A 15,687-nucleotide genomic window follows, 5' to 3' on the forward strand; every position below is an offset into this window, starting at 1 on the left:
ATAAGGATAGAAACACTAGAAAAAGACAACTCAGAAATCATGAGTATGTGGATGGTTCTGAGTCATTAAGAAATTACAACATAGTTTAAAATAGAAAAGATAAGTTTTCATGTATCACCTATAGGAGTACAGATCATTTATCTGAAAATCACATAAAACCCTCTTAACTAGTGATGTAGCTGTTTAAGAATGTTAAATACAAATACAAAACAGCAATAATAAAACCTCCAAACCTTTTACAAGATGTCCTTCTAGAAGCAATGCACTGATAACTATCCAAGGTACTATTCTTTGCAGATAAGATTTTGTATTGCCCACTATAGGGAAATCACAGTGTATTTTTTTATTACTATCACTTAGGGAGACTGTGCTGTGTAAATACTATCACCATTCCATTGGCTTCTGAAATTGAGTTCACGCTATTTTCATCATTTATTTTGTTGAATTGTGTACCGGGAATTCACCATATGGCTTAAAACTGTTGAAGACCTCAGTAGATACGTGTTGTGCATATGAGATTCTTGGGGAAATACACAAGCTGCTTATTGTTTGGAAGAAAAATACCTGGAGGCTTATGTGTAGCTAAGAGGGGAAATGATGAAAAATGATTCAGAGATGTGACCATGTAGCAATTTATGTAAAATGTGAAGGGGCGCTGTCCCATAAATCTATCGCTACATGGCAAACTAACCCATAACTTAAAACAAGTTAAAACTCCATTTTATGAAATTTCATAATTTTGTGGGTCAGGAATTCAGGCTGGGCTGGGGTAAGTGATTTCTTTAGCCCCACCTCGTAACAGCTGAGGTCACCTCGTGGTTTCCAGATGCTGGCTAAGCTGGACTGGTGGCCCCAAGATGGCTTCACTTGCATGTCCGTTGTTTTAGCCAGTTGGGTTGAGCTCAGCTGGGCTTCTCTTCCTTTTCATGTAGCCACACGGCCTCTTCACTGGTTTCTGCAACAGATTGTTGGACTTCTTGCGTGAGGGCTCAGAGCTCCAAGAGCTCAACTTAGAAGATTGTCAGTTGTCTTAAAGGCCAGGTGTGGAGTAGCCCTTCCGCTGTAATCCATCGGTCCAAGCCATCAAAGACTAGTCCAGATTCGAAGGGAGGGCTCATCTAACCGCCTTGCTGGAGGATTCTAGTAGACACGGCAGGGAGAAGTTTTTTTTTTTAAAGACATGCTAACAACAGGATTATCAAACCCACTGTGACACCATGTACTTCATACACGATTGATGAAAAAGTGGAAGAAACATGGAACAAGTAGAACTACTCTCTGTCCCAAGGGGAGAGTCCTTTGTCTTCCCCAGTTCCTTAATATCTTAAGCCCAGGAAGACAAATGCCTCTGAGAAGGGAGTGTGACAAGAGGGTGAACTTGGGCTCCATGGAAGTGCCTATGGTTTTGTCTGGAGAGAGAGGCTAGAGCTGAGAGTAAGGGAGGGACGAGTTGGCCAGGAATACTTTTGGCTAAAGATTCTTTAGCTGGATAGGCTTTTCTGATGCTTTTGTCTTCTGATCCCTTTACATTTATCCTTACTCTTTTCCATTTACCTTGGAAATGGCTTGGGCTTGGGAGAACCAGGAGTACCTCCTTAGAGTCAGAAGGGCCAAGGTGAAACCCAAATGCCAGGAATCAAGGAGGTGACTACTTAGATTACATAAGGCACCAGGCTTGAGGAGGGAGAGAGGAGAGCTGCTCCATTTCCTTCTCTTTGTCCGTTACAGCCACACATGGAAAAGGAAGCAGGCTTCTTGGCCTGAAATGATGATTGTGCATTTGGCTGCGACCCTGCTTTACCTGTAACTTTCAGAAGCATGACTGTAATGGGAAGGCGCTAATGGGTAGCGAGGACCAACATTATTCTTATTTTTTCTTGTGCACAGAACAAGAAGCAGGTCAAGAATATATAGCCGGGGACTTTCTTGGGCTATTTCTTTCTCTTCACGTGCTCACTGAGAGTGGCTGAAGAACAACTACCGCCATGCCTGATGTAGGTTCAGTTTGTGTTCTCATTGCTTCTGCCTTTCTATTTTCTCAAATCCTCCCATCATATTCTTCCTTCTATAGCATGTCATTTTTCTCTAAGTACTTGGGAGCCAAGCATGCTATTTTTCTTATACCTCTGACTCCCACCTTTCTGATAAACGTGAGTAGATGTGTTTCTCCTGCAGTCTTGCCGAAAGCACCAGCAGAGTATTGCACTATATTTTTCATATTTCAAAAATTATGTCAACAGGCAAAATGCAATATATGTAACCCTAAAAGGCTGTGCTACGGTGTATTTAATTCTATACTGGTAATGCTTTAAATTGCCTTTGAAAGACACAATGTATGTACATTTAATTTGATACTCGTAACGGCTAGCTATTTAAGCAAGGTAGGTATTGATCCTGTTCAGAGAGTTAAGGGAACTCGTGGAACTCATATGTGTGAATGTGGAACTAGAAATCAGGTCATCTGATTTGTCTTAAAGTTATTTTAATGGCAAATCATTTGTGACTGATAAAAGATTTCCTTATTCAGAAAATGCAAGTTTTCTGAAAATGTTTCATTTTTCGATGATATAACCTAAAGCCTTATACATTTTAAATTCTGCTCTCTTGGATCTCAGAAAAAAAAAATGAAAGAAATGGCAGAAATTGATGGTGGTTGTAAACTGAGGTTTCTATAATGAGTTTGTACTTAAAAAAATGATTAGGACTACTGAAACACAAGCAATCCTAGGTTTCCCCACAGTTTTTTTTTTTTGATATAGCAAATACATTTTTACTGCAGCAGAGAGCATCTTTTCTCCCATCTCCCTTTAGCAATTTGCCACTTTCTGTCCTCTTTAACCTTTCTCTACTTTAAACAACCGGAAAACCTTCTTCAGCTTTCTTCTTGACACACTGAGATTTATTTCTCATGAGCTATTCCGGAAAATTCCTTGTTCAGTCTTCTAATCACTAGACCACTGCAACCTTTCTCTCACTGGATTTCTGCATTTTATTGTCGCCCGTCTCCACTAAGACCTAAACGTCACTGTTAAAATCCCCTTTCTCGCTTGTCACTTTGACCATAATGTCACTTACTTCCTGAAAATTTCCCCTGGCTCCCCACTGCTCTGCAGGCCAAGTAACTGTCATACTTGGTTTCCACATCCAGCCGGACTCAGTCTTCATGATGCCCCTCTTTCCTGTATCCTTAGAGACCCCCTCCTGTTACTGGACAGCTCGCTGCTCCTGTCTGTCTTCTCAGACACATTTCCCGCTGTCCTTTCTTCTTAAAGTCACTGGTCACTCAGTAATCTACAATTCTCTAAGACTGTACTCGCTGAAATGTAACCATTGTCACGATTTTTGTCTTATCTTTGTGCCGTCTGCCATAATTCACTTAACTTTTTAACTGGCTCATTATAAAAAGACACTGACTTAAAATGGAAGTTTTATTTCACTGCTATCAATGAAACACCAGTGTCAGTGGGAAATAATGAAAGGTCACTACAAACGTGAATACAACAAAAACAACCCAAGGTCATTACATTCTAGCGAGGCCCTATTGCCTGACCAAGGCTCCAGGCTTAAGTCCTGCTCCCTCTTTATGAAATAGCAGGATTAGAAGAGTTAAAGCACTGTTAATGATATATTAGAACCTACCTGAGACTTCCAGGTTTTTATAGTCAGAAGGATTAAAAGAGAAAGGATGTTCACTTACCTCCTGCCCAAAGCCACTTTCCGAGATTGTCTCAGTACTGAGACTACTACGCTAGGACATGCAACCCAACTCCAGGAGGGTGAAGACACCCTTAAGAAAAATTCACCACAGTCCCCCTCTCTCTTTATTCTATTATGTTCCTGCATTTAATCTTTATGTGAAAATTTAGGAAGTCCTTACTGTGTGAAAATCACTACGCCGAATGGACAAATTCCAAGATGAATTAGACACGGTTGGTGGCCTGAAGATGCTTACAGTTACCCCTGAATACATGCCCGTAAAATGTTATTAATATGAGTATGTTTGCATTTTCTGGGATCTTGCGTTCCTGAAATGTTATGAAACTCCAGTCTAATTAAAGAGCTGGGACATGTACACAAATAAGTGTACTGCAAAATAAAGGATTATAAATGCCATTGGAAGGTACTGAGAATGTGTGGTCAAAATAGAGAAAGGTTACTTCCAGCTTGGGCACTACTAAAAGGTGTCAGGGAAAAGGCAGAACTTGAAAGGCAAAGATGAAATTCCATTTCAGGTATCATTTCTCTGAAACAAAATAAATGTTCAAGCCCTATTTAATGAGCATTTGATTTTTAGCAATATTTGTCAGTGTAATCTAGTGCTGTTTGAGAAGATCTGAAGTGTTAAAATGTGATTTGTATACCTTTCTCAAGTCCTGAAAGACCTTCCCACGTATTATAAAAGAAGAACCCTCCCTAATTTGCAGTAGGCTTACAGAAAGCCAAACATACTTGGAAGATGGTACCGTCACAGCATGTGCGTTTAGGGAGCCAGCCTAATGCCTGCTTGACTGGCAGAGGTCAGGGGTGTGGGCATCCTGAGCCATCATAGGGATGTTTGGTGCCAGTGACCTTGTGAAGTGATTTTCAGTTTTAAGATGGCCAGGAAACCAGTAGAAAAACACAGCACTATCCTTTTTTTTTTTTTTTTTTTTTTTTTTACAGTTGGGTTAATTTCTCCTCCATGTTTCAGAGTACTGCTATTTCTGCGTTCTCTAGTCTTTTCTAGGACCCCATTCTTAGTCATGGAAGCTCAGATAATGCACATATGGTCATTCTGTGGTCAGTTTTCTAAATATAATATGCATGTGAAATGAAAAAAAGGGGAAACAGGAAAGTAATGATAAGGACTTCAAATATTAGGGTCTGACTATGAAATATCAGGATTCTCTAAATTCTTGTTTTTATTTGTATAATCTCACAACTTTAAGTAATTTTACTTTTTAAAAAAGATACAAAAATGAATACCCACAATATTGATTAGTAATGGACCTTCTTCCTTCTGAGAGCTCCTTGAATAATGCACCCTGTGTTAATTGCTATGAATTTTTTATTCATACCTAGAAATACACAAAAATCCAGAGTTCTCTTGGAAGAAGTGCTTCCGTTGGTAGAGTTTATAAAGCAATAGTTACGGTGATGTGAAATAGCCTTACAAAGAATAATTATGTGCATCTACTAAGTAACAGTGTCAAGCCATAATGTAGAGATTAAAAGTTGAGAGTTTAAACACAGCCAGCACACACACATACTCACATACGTGTATGTAATTGCTCTTTTGCAAATCTACAGAACCTCACTTACGTTGCCTTCACTCTCTTAGGCTATGCTTTCTCATAAAGCGTTCATCAGCAAAGTGAAAACCTCTTAAAATTGTCAGTGGGTTTGCTTATGCCACTGTATGCTTATTGAGGGCAAAACGCAACATCTATTTCTTGGCCACATACTAGGTGATTAGTTATAAAACTGTTCTGTGCATTGAAGCATCTCTCTCAAAAGGTTTACAACTTGTCTTTGACAAAGGTGTCATTGACATCTGTTGAACGATTCAATGGTGAAATTTACCTCTGGGTTTACCATATTATGATTTCTAAATTTGTTTGACTTTCAACATTTCCACTTGTTTTTCATTTATTGGCTCCATGAATCAGTCGGTTTTATCAAATTTGTCAACTGCCAGCCTAAACTTCCGAAAATTGGTATAATGAATGTTCTGAGTGAGAGTATCTATATTTGGAGATATCTTAAACCTAAGAATTTAGGATCTGAGACCTAGCTGCCAGAATATGTAAACAAAATATGGTGTTTAAAAAATACCGCTGTATTTTAGAGGGGCACTACTGATCAGGTGATATTTAAAAACTGATGTCTAATGGTACAGCTTTAAACTGAAGTACTGTAGGAGAAATAGTATTGCTGGTATTTGAAGTTTTGGCTCAGTGAGGGTAAAATGTATCTTTGAGGGTATATGGCACAATAATTCTAAATACTACAGTTTTGTTTTTCTTTTTGATGTCCCATGATTTCAAATTTGACTCTCCTATATGACAATTGAAAAAAAAAATCTCCTTGCTTTTTGTATTCTTTTTAATGTTGTCAGAAGAAGAATTAAAGCGACTGTTATCTTTCATAAAGCTAATGAGAGTGAATTCTGAATTAATGCACTACAGAAAGCTTTTTTAAAAAATTTTATTTATTTATTTTGGCTACACCAGTTCTTAGTTGCGGCATGTGGGATCTTCATTGTGGCATGCGGGATCTTTAGTTGCGGCATGTGGACTCTTAGTTGCGGCATTTATGCAGGATCTAGTTCCCCGACCAGGGATCAAACCTGGGCCCCCTGCATTGGGAGCATGGAGTCTTACCCACTGGACCACCAGGCAAGTCCCTAGAGAAAGCTTTTATGAATAAAATAATGACCTCTGAACTCTAGAATAGTCAATTTACACCAGACCTGTTTATAAAAAAAAAAAAGTTTGTGCTTACAGATGCCACTAGTAAGATGTGACTTTGCTAGAAGAATCTCAACGTCATATTTCCCCTAACACTGGTAATTGCCTGTGTAGTATTGGCAGTATATTCAGGAGACTTATTTCCTCCTTAGGCATGTGCCATCGACCAGTCAAGGAGCGTTGCTGGACATTACTTTGACGCTCACCAAGGGGACCGTACATTTTGAGAAAGGGCTCCTAAATATTCATACCTAGATAACTAGCATTTTACCATTTTCTAGCATTTTCCCAATTTGGCAGTGGTTTCAGCATGCCACACCCAGACTTCCTTTCTTCAGCAATGCTGATTAATGGAAATGCCTTGATAGAGGCTCCAAAGCTAACAGCAAATTCAGCAGTGCAGAAAGACTCCAAATCGTGTTCTTCTTCTTTGTCAATATTTTCACTGGGGCAATGTAAGATATTAAATCACCTGGAATTAGTTATGTGCCATTTCAGCTACACTTTGAGCTCAATCTGCTGCAAGCTGCTTGTGCCGATTAGCAGTTTAAAAGTCTGCAGAGGAAGGAAATTTTTACTAGCTTGAATTTTCCCCCCTTCAGTCCTGTGTGCATCAGGGGAGGAATTATCTTCTGTGCAACTCCTGAATAATTTGGTCTGACCAGATTGATGCTGGCAAGGAACCATATCAGAAAAATTTACCTATGGGGCTGTAGCTGTGCTCCCAAATAGAAGACAGAAGAACCAGCATCTTCAAGTGAAGTGTGAGTGTGTGGTATGTGCGTAGTTTTGATTTCAAGGAGTCATTCATTCATTCCTCAAATATTTATTGAACTGTTATAAATCCCAGGCACTGTGTTAAGCGTTAAGGTGAAGACAGATTCCCTGCCCTGTCATAGTTTGCCATTACTGAGAATGTCAGCCAATAAATAAATAAACAGTAAAATCATTATAGGAAAGAAACAAAGGACTGTGGTAGAGAAAAATGAGAGAAGGAACTTACTTTGGCAAGGGCTGTCTGAGAAGGTGACTTTCAAGCTGAGCCAGAAAGGGGAGAAGGCAAATAGGAAAAGAGCCAGAAGAGCAGAGTTCCAGGCAGAGGGGCAGGGAGTGGAAAGGCAGTGTGGAAGACACGAATTTGGCGTCGTCTGGAACTGACAGAAGGCTGAGACCTGGAGTGCAGTGAGCGTGGGAGAGCTTGGCACGGGTGAGGTTAGGGCAGATCATATAAGGCCTTCTAGGTCATGCATGAGAATATGGATTTTAAGTGCAATATAGTAACTTCAAAAAAATCCAGGCAGTTAAGCAACTTAAAAAAAATTTATACAATTTTAAAGGTTACTTTCCATTACAGTTATTACAGAATATTGGCTATGTTCCCTGTGTTGTACAATACATTCTTGAGCCTATTTTACACCCAAGAGTTTGTACCACCCAGTCTCCCGCCCCTATATTGCCCCAATACTGGTAACCACTAGTTTGTTCTCTATATCTGTGAGTCTGCTTCTTTCTTGTTATATTCACCAGTTTGTTGTGTTTTTTAGATTTCAGACATAAGTGATATCATATAGGATTTATCTTTTTGTATTTGACTTATTTCACTTAGCATAATACCCTCCAAGTCTGTCCATGTTGCTGCAAATGGCATTATTTCATTCTTTTTTATGGCTGAGTAGTATTTCATTTTGTGTGTGTGTGTGTGTGCGTGTGTGTGCATGTATACTGCATCTTCTTTATCCATTCATCTGTTTACAGACACTTAGGTTGCTTCCATATTTTGGCAGTTGTAGATAATGCTGCTTTGAACATTGGGGTGCATGTATGTTTTCAAATTAGTGTTTGTGGTTTTTTTTTGGATATATACCCAGGAGTGGAATTGTTGGGTCATGTGGTAGTTCTATTTTTAGTTTTCTGAGAAACCGTCATACTGTCTTCCACAGTGGCTGCACCAATTTACATTCCCACCAACAGTGTACAAGGGCTCTCCTTTCTCAACATCCTCGCCAACATGTATTATTTGTGTTCTTGTTAATGACAGCCATTCTGACAGGTGTGAGGTGATATCCCATTGTAGTTTTGATTTGCATTTCCCTGATGACTAGCGATGTTGAACATCTTTTTATGTGCCTGTTGGCCATCTGCATTTCCTCTTTGGAAAAATGTCTATTCAGTTCTTCAGGTAGTTTAAGCAACTTGATCTGATTTATGTTTGTAAAAAAAAAATCGCTTTTGCTATTGTGTGAAGACTCGATTATGATGGAGAGCAAGATCAGTTGGTATTCCACATGGGAGATGAGAACGCTTTGGACTTGAACCAGGGTGTGATAAAGGGGATTTTGTAAGCGAGACTGTTTATTGTACTTCTAGTAAGATGATATGGGTGGTTTGGGGGTTGTTATAAGGAATAACACACAGCCCCTGCAGGCAGAAAACCTACATAGGAAACAACCAAAGAATAAGGACTTGTGTGATGACAAGGTTTAAGATATTTGTTTCCATGCTGCTTAGTAGCAGAGTGAGTTGTATGAGCCCCAGGGGGGGCTCAGGGCTGGGGTGAGTGACATTTAGTGAGCTTCTGGTCTGGATGAGGGCATGCAATTGCAGAAAGAGTACATGCACACTACTCTGGGAGAACCTGCTTATTAATTTGTACAGCAGTTTTGTGTTGGGTGTAGAAGATGAAAGACATTTTCCGTTCAATTATTGATCCTAAGCATGATGTGTGTTGGTTGAAATGGTGAGATAATTGTTTCACGTAGAATTTAGATATCTTTTTCTCTTGCTGTATATTAATGTTTCATATTAAGTGTCCCCAAGTCAATATAGGACACATTACCCACCTCCCTCCTTCCTAGGAAAGAACCATTCTACCATTTAAAGGTTTACTGAATAGAAAATAAAGTACACTGACTTTAATCCAGACGCCTACCCTATTTTTTGGCATGTAGATGTCAAACGCTGCTAAATGTGTTCTTCTTCCAGGAGGATTAAAGTTTACACTTTGGGTATTTATTTTCAAATCTATGTGAAAAATATCTATCACTTATGCTGAGAATGACAAAAAGAACGAAGAATCGTTTTTAAATTGATAAGAAAAAAAGACAACACAATGGGAAAATGGGCAGAGAGAGAGCACACATTTCAGAAAAAAGAGACTCAAAATATATGTCACAATAGTCAACTTTTTGAGTAATCAGGACAGTGCAAATTAAAATCACAGTGAAAACAAACTGTGGTTCATCCATAGCATGGACTACTACTCAGCAGTCACAAATAATGAGTGCTGATATAAACAGTAACATAAATGACGCTCAGAAGCATTATGTTTAGTGAAAGGAGTCACACAAAAAGTCAAATGGCGTATGATTTTGTTTATCGATATATGATATTCTGGGAAAGGCAAAACTGAAGGGACAGAGGTACGATCAGTGACTTCAGGGACTGGTGGGTGGGGGTAGGGGGGTGAGGAGATGGATATTTTCTGTTTTGATTATAGTGATGTTTAAACAACGGCATGCTTTTGTCAATACCCATTGAATTGTTCATTTAAAATGTGGTAATTTTATGGTATGTGAATTATACCCCAATAAAGCTGATTTTTAAAAAATCACAGTGAGAAGCTGCTTAACATCTATTAGGCTAAAACAATGAAAACCTCTAGTGCTGACTGTTGTGAAGATGCCAGGAAATGGAAGCATTCATACTCTGCTGGTATGAGTGTAAAGTGACATAATCCCCTTTTGGAGGAGGAATTCGCAAGAGCTAGAAAGGTTGAAAATGTTTACACCCTGGAATGGCCAGCCACATGCTCGTCCACATGCCTGCTACATGATCACCCAGGAGAAACGCTCACACATGTGCTCAAGGAGAAATATACAAGTATGTTCCATGCAACCATTTGTAAGTGCAAAAACAACAACAACAAAAAACCCAAAAAACAAACCCCCCCCAAACAAGAACCCAACCTAAATGTCCTTCTAAAGGGAATGAATAATTTGACATATATAAAATATTTAATATATAGATCTTGACTTTTATCGAACAGTTCAAATGAATGAACTAAATCTAAATGTAGATTTTGAAAACAACAGTTTACCTGAAAAAAAGCAAGTCTCAGAATGACATTTTGCGGATGATACCAATTATGTGAATTAAAAAAAACTCATACAAAATTATATTGTCTTTGTAGAAAAATATAAAACATGTATTGTTATACACTAAGTGGATTATGTTGGTTCATTCTGGAAGTAAAAGGAAATGGATTTTTTGTTTTTTCTTTTTTGGCCACACTGTGCGTCATGCGGAACTTCCCCGACCAGGAATCAAACCCACGACCTCTGCAGTGCAGAGTCTTAACCACTGGACCACCAGGGAAGTCGGGAAGTGGAATTTAGAAAAGAAATTTAAGGGGCTTCGACTTGATTTCTTGTATTTTATTTATTTAAAAAGTTGAGTTATGAAGCAAATATGACAAAACGTCAGTATTTGTTAATTCTAGATGGCAATCATATAGGTATTTCTATATTATTTTTCTGTATTTGAATTTCTTCATAACATAAAAACACCTAAGCTACATTGTGAAATTGCAAATTTAGAGTTAGTGGTTTTGAGTCCTCAGTTGTGGAAACATTATCATTACAAGACTGATATATGAGTTTGTTTCAGCTCCTGATTACAATGCCAGTATATCAGAGTATTTACCTGTACTAGACCGTAAATGTATTCAAAGATTCACTTGCTTAGATCTAAGAGAAATCTCATGCCTTTCCACTTTCAACATAGTAGCTGTGAAAAACTAGGCAAAAAAAACAACTCAGTCTCTTCTTTATAAGAGTAGAGGGGGTCTACATAGTAACATTCCAGTACTTACACAAAGTTCAAAGACATACTTTAGTAATACTTGCATATCAGATAATCTTCCCAGTGCTCTTCTCAGTTCTGTAAGTGTTCTTATCTTATCTTTGAATATAGATGAGCACACCACTGAAGAGAGATTAAATTACTTGTTTCATATTAAGTTGATAAGACTGTAGATGCTGTGTTTAACTTATAGAAGATATTAATCCATTTTACCTTAATATTAAGTGGCTTAATTTATGAAAATATTTTATGTGCTCAATAATAAATATGAGACTACCTACATGACAAATCTTATTTAAAGACTTAAGTGTCTGTAAAAAGCAGTGTAATTTTAATTTTGGCTTATAAATATAATATTACTTCATCTTCTTATAAAATAAGTAGAATGAAGGCAGCATTTGTATGAACCCAAAAGGAGTACCAAAAACTGCCCCTCAAAATTGAAATGTGAGTTCTTATCTACACATTTCTATACACAACCTACATTAGTTTCCTATTGTTGCTATTAGCAATTACCACCAATTTAGTGGCTTAAATTTGTTCTCTTACCATTCTGGAGGCTACAGGTCCTAAAATCCAGATGTCAGTAAGGCTGTGCCCCCTCTAGAGCCTCTAGGGGAGAATCTGTTTCATATATTTCTCAGCTTCTAGCGTCTACCTGCATTGTCTCACGGCCCCATTCTTCATCTTCAAAGCAAGCAGTGTATAGCATCTTTTAATTTCTTTCTCTGCTCTGTCCTTTTATTCCCTTTTCTGACTCTCACCCTCCTACCTTCTCCCTGTAAGGACCCTGTGATTACATTGGCTCCATTCACGTAATCCAGGATAATCTCACTGTCTCAATATCCTTAATTTAATCACATCTGCAAAGTCCATTTACCATGTAAGGCAAACATACTTACAGGTTTCAGGGATTAGCATGTGGACAACTTTGGGAGTCATTATTCAGCCAAACATACCACCCTTCAAACTATTTTCTCGTTGAAAGGTTCATAATATTAAGTGACCTTTGGGTGAAAGCTTTATGGTCCATCACTATCATATGATATAAAACAGTGATACCTAAGTGAACTGTTATAGGAAAACAAATATGCATTGTGATGTTAATATTAGAAGGTAAATGTCCTCTAAGTGTTGACCCATAGAGTTAACTTTTGTATGGGTGCTATATCATCTTTCTTTGGGACTAATCTACTATTCAAAACGTGGTCAATTTTTGTAGTAAAACTGCTACTGTATCACGTATAAAGAATAAGACCTTTCTGTGAAGATTGTTGCAATTACTAAATGGATTATTCTTTTAAAAACTGTTAGAACAGTGAGCAGCATGTAGCATTTGCTAAAAATGTATTTGCTGCAATTGTGAACACTATTAGATCCAGTGAAGTATCCAAAACCATGTTGGTTACATCAAATTGCAGACTTCAGTGGGAGAGAAAAGTGCAAAAAATTGATTGAAAGAACTCAAAAGGACTGTGTTAGGTACTAATTGACTAGAGGATTAAGTATATAAACGTTTTATTCATTCAACATGTAATACTGAGCTCTGAGTGTATACCAAGTTCTCCATTAAGTTCAGGAACAATAGTGAGCAACTGGATTGGTACCTACGCTGAAAGAACCTACTATTTAGCTCAGTAGGTAGACGATTAATAGATGAATAATAAGTGCTGCGATGGAAGCTGTACAGGGTACCAGACTGTCCTTTATGAAGCGTGTCTTAGTCCTTCTCAAAATATTTTCTTGTTGAAAGTGGGAAATTTTTGGTGAACACTGAAATGCATGTCAGATTAATTCATGCCTATTAGTTCAGGTAAATAATTTCACCAGGAGTCTTCATGGTAAAATTAATATTTATATCATACAAGAAAGTAGCAGGGTGTATTGGGTTGGCCAAAAAGTTCATTCGATTTTAAGTAAAAAGACACAATTTTCATTTTCACCAAGAATTCTATTGAACACCTGATTCACTAACCGAACGAACTTTCTGGCCAGCCCAATCGATATTACCAGGGTTTATAAGGACTGTAAATGGTAGCCACCTGCTTCCCACCCCATGTTCATCTTACTTTTACTTTAATAACCACCTATGAATGCCCATCTATTAAAACCAAGTACAGAGCCATCTCGTAAATCACTTTTAATATTTGTTTCTGCCTGTTTTCATAGAAAAGCTATATGAGAAGAAACATAAGGAGACAGGAATTGATACATCAGCCCGGAGAAGCAAGACCTGAAGCTGGGGTCTAGAGTAGCACTGGGTATGTGTGCTCTGCTTAGTGATGCTGCCGAGATATCAGTGCTAGTTCCTTGGACTAAGTAGGCGAGTATTGTGCTTCTGAGCTAAATGAGAAAAAAAAAAATGAACTAACCAAAACCCTGTCTTTTCTCTTAACATTCTTAATTATTATTATATGAAAATAAGAGCTAAAAGGCTCATATCATTTTGAAAGACAGTAGGTGACATGTGGCATGGCGCTGGCACGTGTGGGCCCTTGCTACAGTTTTCGTGCTGACACGTCACTGCAGAAATGTCGCCTGTCTTTATTGCTTTGGAGGCTTCCAGCCTTTCAGGCAAATGGCTCTCCTTTGTGCGCCTACATTCTTTTCTCCTCCTGGATTTTCCTCTTTTGGTCTCTCTTCACTTTTCCCCATCTTTCTACTCTTTAAGATACCTGTACTCTTTGCTTCTGACCTCCCACTGGCAATTTTGCTCTGTTTGATTCCAACAGTGGAGTAAAGGGAAGGAAACCAGCCAATACTCGTGAGTGCACGTGGGGTTCCCTAGGATGTCCACACTGGCTCCAGGAAGATGATTGACAGCATTTCTCTTTTTCTCAATTTCGCTTATTGCAATTAATGCCCTTGTGTATTAATCGATCTATAGATGGATTGACAGATCGATCCATCCATGCATCCATTTATTTTGGCATGCAGTTTTGGTATAGAGGTAGACAATGCCTAACTGGATTTCATCTATGACAGGATTGCTGTCAGGATTACAGAATCAGGGCTCAGAAGAAGTTAAGACCAAATTTAATGAGGTTATTGGAATATGTAACAATAATATGTCTTCTTCAAGGGCATTTCAATTCACTTGACTATGTAATGAAGGCACAGGGCAGTTTTTGAAGAATCACTTTGCCTCTATCCAAGTGGTATGCTTTTGGATGGAATTACATTCAATCTAAGAGTTGAAAAATGTCCCTAAAAGGCTTACCCCAATCATCCAAAAAAAAAAAAAAAAAGAACTGTTTTTCTGATTAAACTGTGCAGAATTGTCTATTTATATGTTAAGTGTTCAAGGGAATACCTACAGATGAATGTAAACATCTTTACTTATATGCTTATGTAAGTGTAAGTACATGTGTAACAGGTACATGTATAATCATTTTAAAATCTTTAAAATGATTATACCTAAATGATTACTTTATTTCTAGTTATTTTTGTAGTGGAATAAGCCAGATTATAATTTACATAAATTGAATGCACACAAGACCACATATCTTCGAGTGGTATATCATGTGGTAATACAATTTTGTAATGGCTAATTAGCCCCTGTGAGAGCCCACTGACATAGAATAGCAGTAGTTTACTATCAAATCTAAGAAGATAAGGGTGGCATCTTTTTCATGTAGATTTCTAAATCCTTTGTTACTTTGAAATCAGCTTAATAGCATATTTTAGACTCAAGATAGACTGTCTTCTGGTTCCTGGTGGATTCAACCATATGTATATTAGATATGGAAAATAATGTCCGTTAAGTGGTGTAAAAATGTTCTTTTAGGGGGAAAAAAAGTGATTTAAATCATTAGGTTCTCATGGGATCTCATTAAAGTTCTCTTTCTTTAATACATTGTGCAGCCTAATAGTTGTCAGGAATCCTGCAGTGTGCATTGCTGATAGGTTAGTTTACACAGGATTAATTGTGTAATTTTGCAAACAACCAGCATGGTGAACATTGATTTTTGTATTAGCCTGTGTGTTGTTTCTAAGGAGATTCTGCTTTCTATTTTAAGGCAGTGTTACATTTCACCGTTTATTAATTATAATTTCTGCCAACATGGTTTATGTCTGATACAATTTATTAAAAGTCTGTCCTAATCTTTTTTTCTAATTGTTATTTCCTTCAGAAACTTCATTAATTTTGACCACTGATGTGTAAAAATGACAGGAAAAAATGCCATTCCCAAAACGTTCACTGACCAGCCAGTTTCCCCTTGTGTCCATCCATAAGTTCCACAAATTTTGCCCTACAACACAGCAGCAAATTCAGTGGCATCCGCTCCAGGTACACTAAGTGAATAATTAATGCAAGAAATGACCTGAGAATATTACATTTCCTAACCAGAAGAATGTGAATGTCCAAAGTAGAGTT

General features: G+C 37.8%; 1 protein-coding gene across 13 annotated transcripts in view; it reads left to right on the forward strand.

The window, feature by feature from the left end:
- The window catches only part of CHL1 (cell adhesion molecule L1 like), a 199,743-nt gene that overhangs the window by 12,052 nt on the left and 172,004 nt on the right, over positions 1–15,687 (forward strand). For 5 of the 13 annotated variants that reach the window (XM_082412116.1, XM_082412112.1, XM_082412118.1 and 2 more), the window contains exon 2: positions 7,052–7,206. The exons of the other annotated variants lie outside the window; for them this stretch is intronic. The gene's annotated coding sequence lies outside the window, so the exon portion shown is untranslated. The remainder of the gene's footprint in view (positions 1–7,051; positions 7,207–15,687) is intronic. 13 annotated transcript variants of the gene reach the window in all.

Source organism: Balaenoptera physalus (genome assembly GCF_965194825.1).
Source record: "Balaenoptera physalus genome assembly, chromosome: 11".
In the NCBI taxonomy this organism is placed as follows: Eukaryota; Metazoa; Chordata; class Mammalia; order Artiodactyla; family Balaenopteridae; genus Balaenoptera; species Balaenoptera physalus.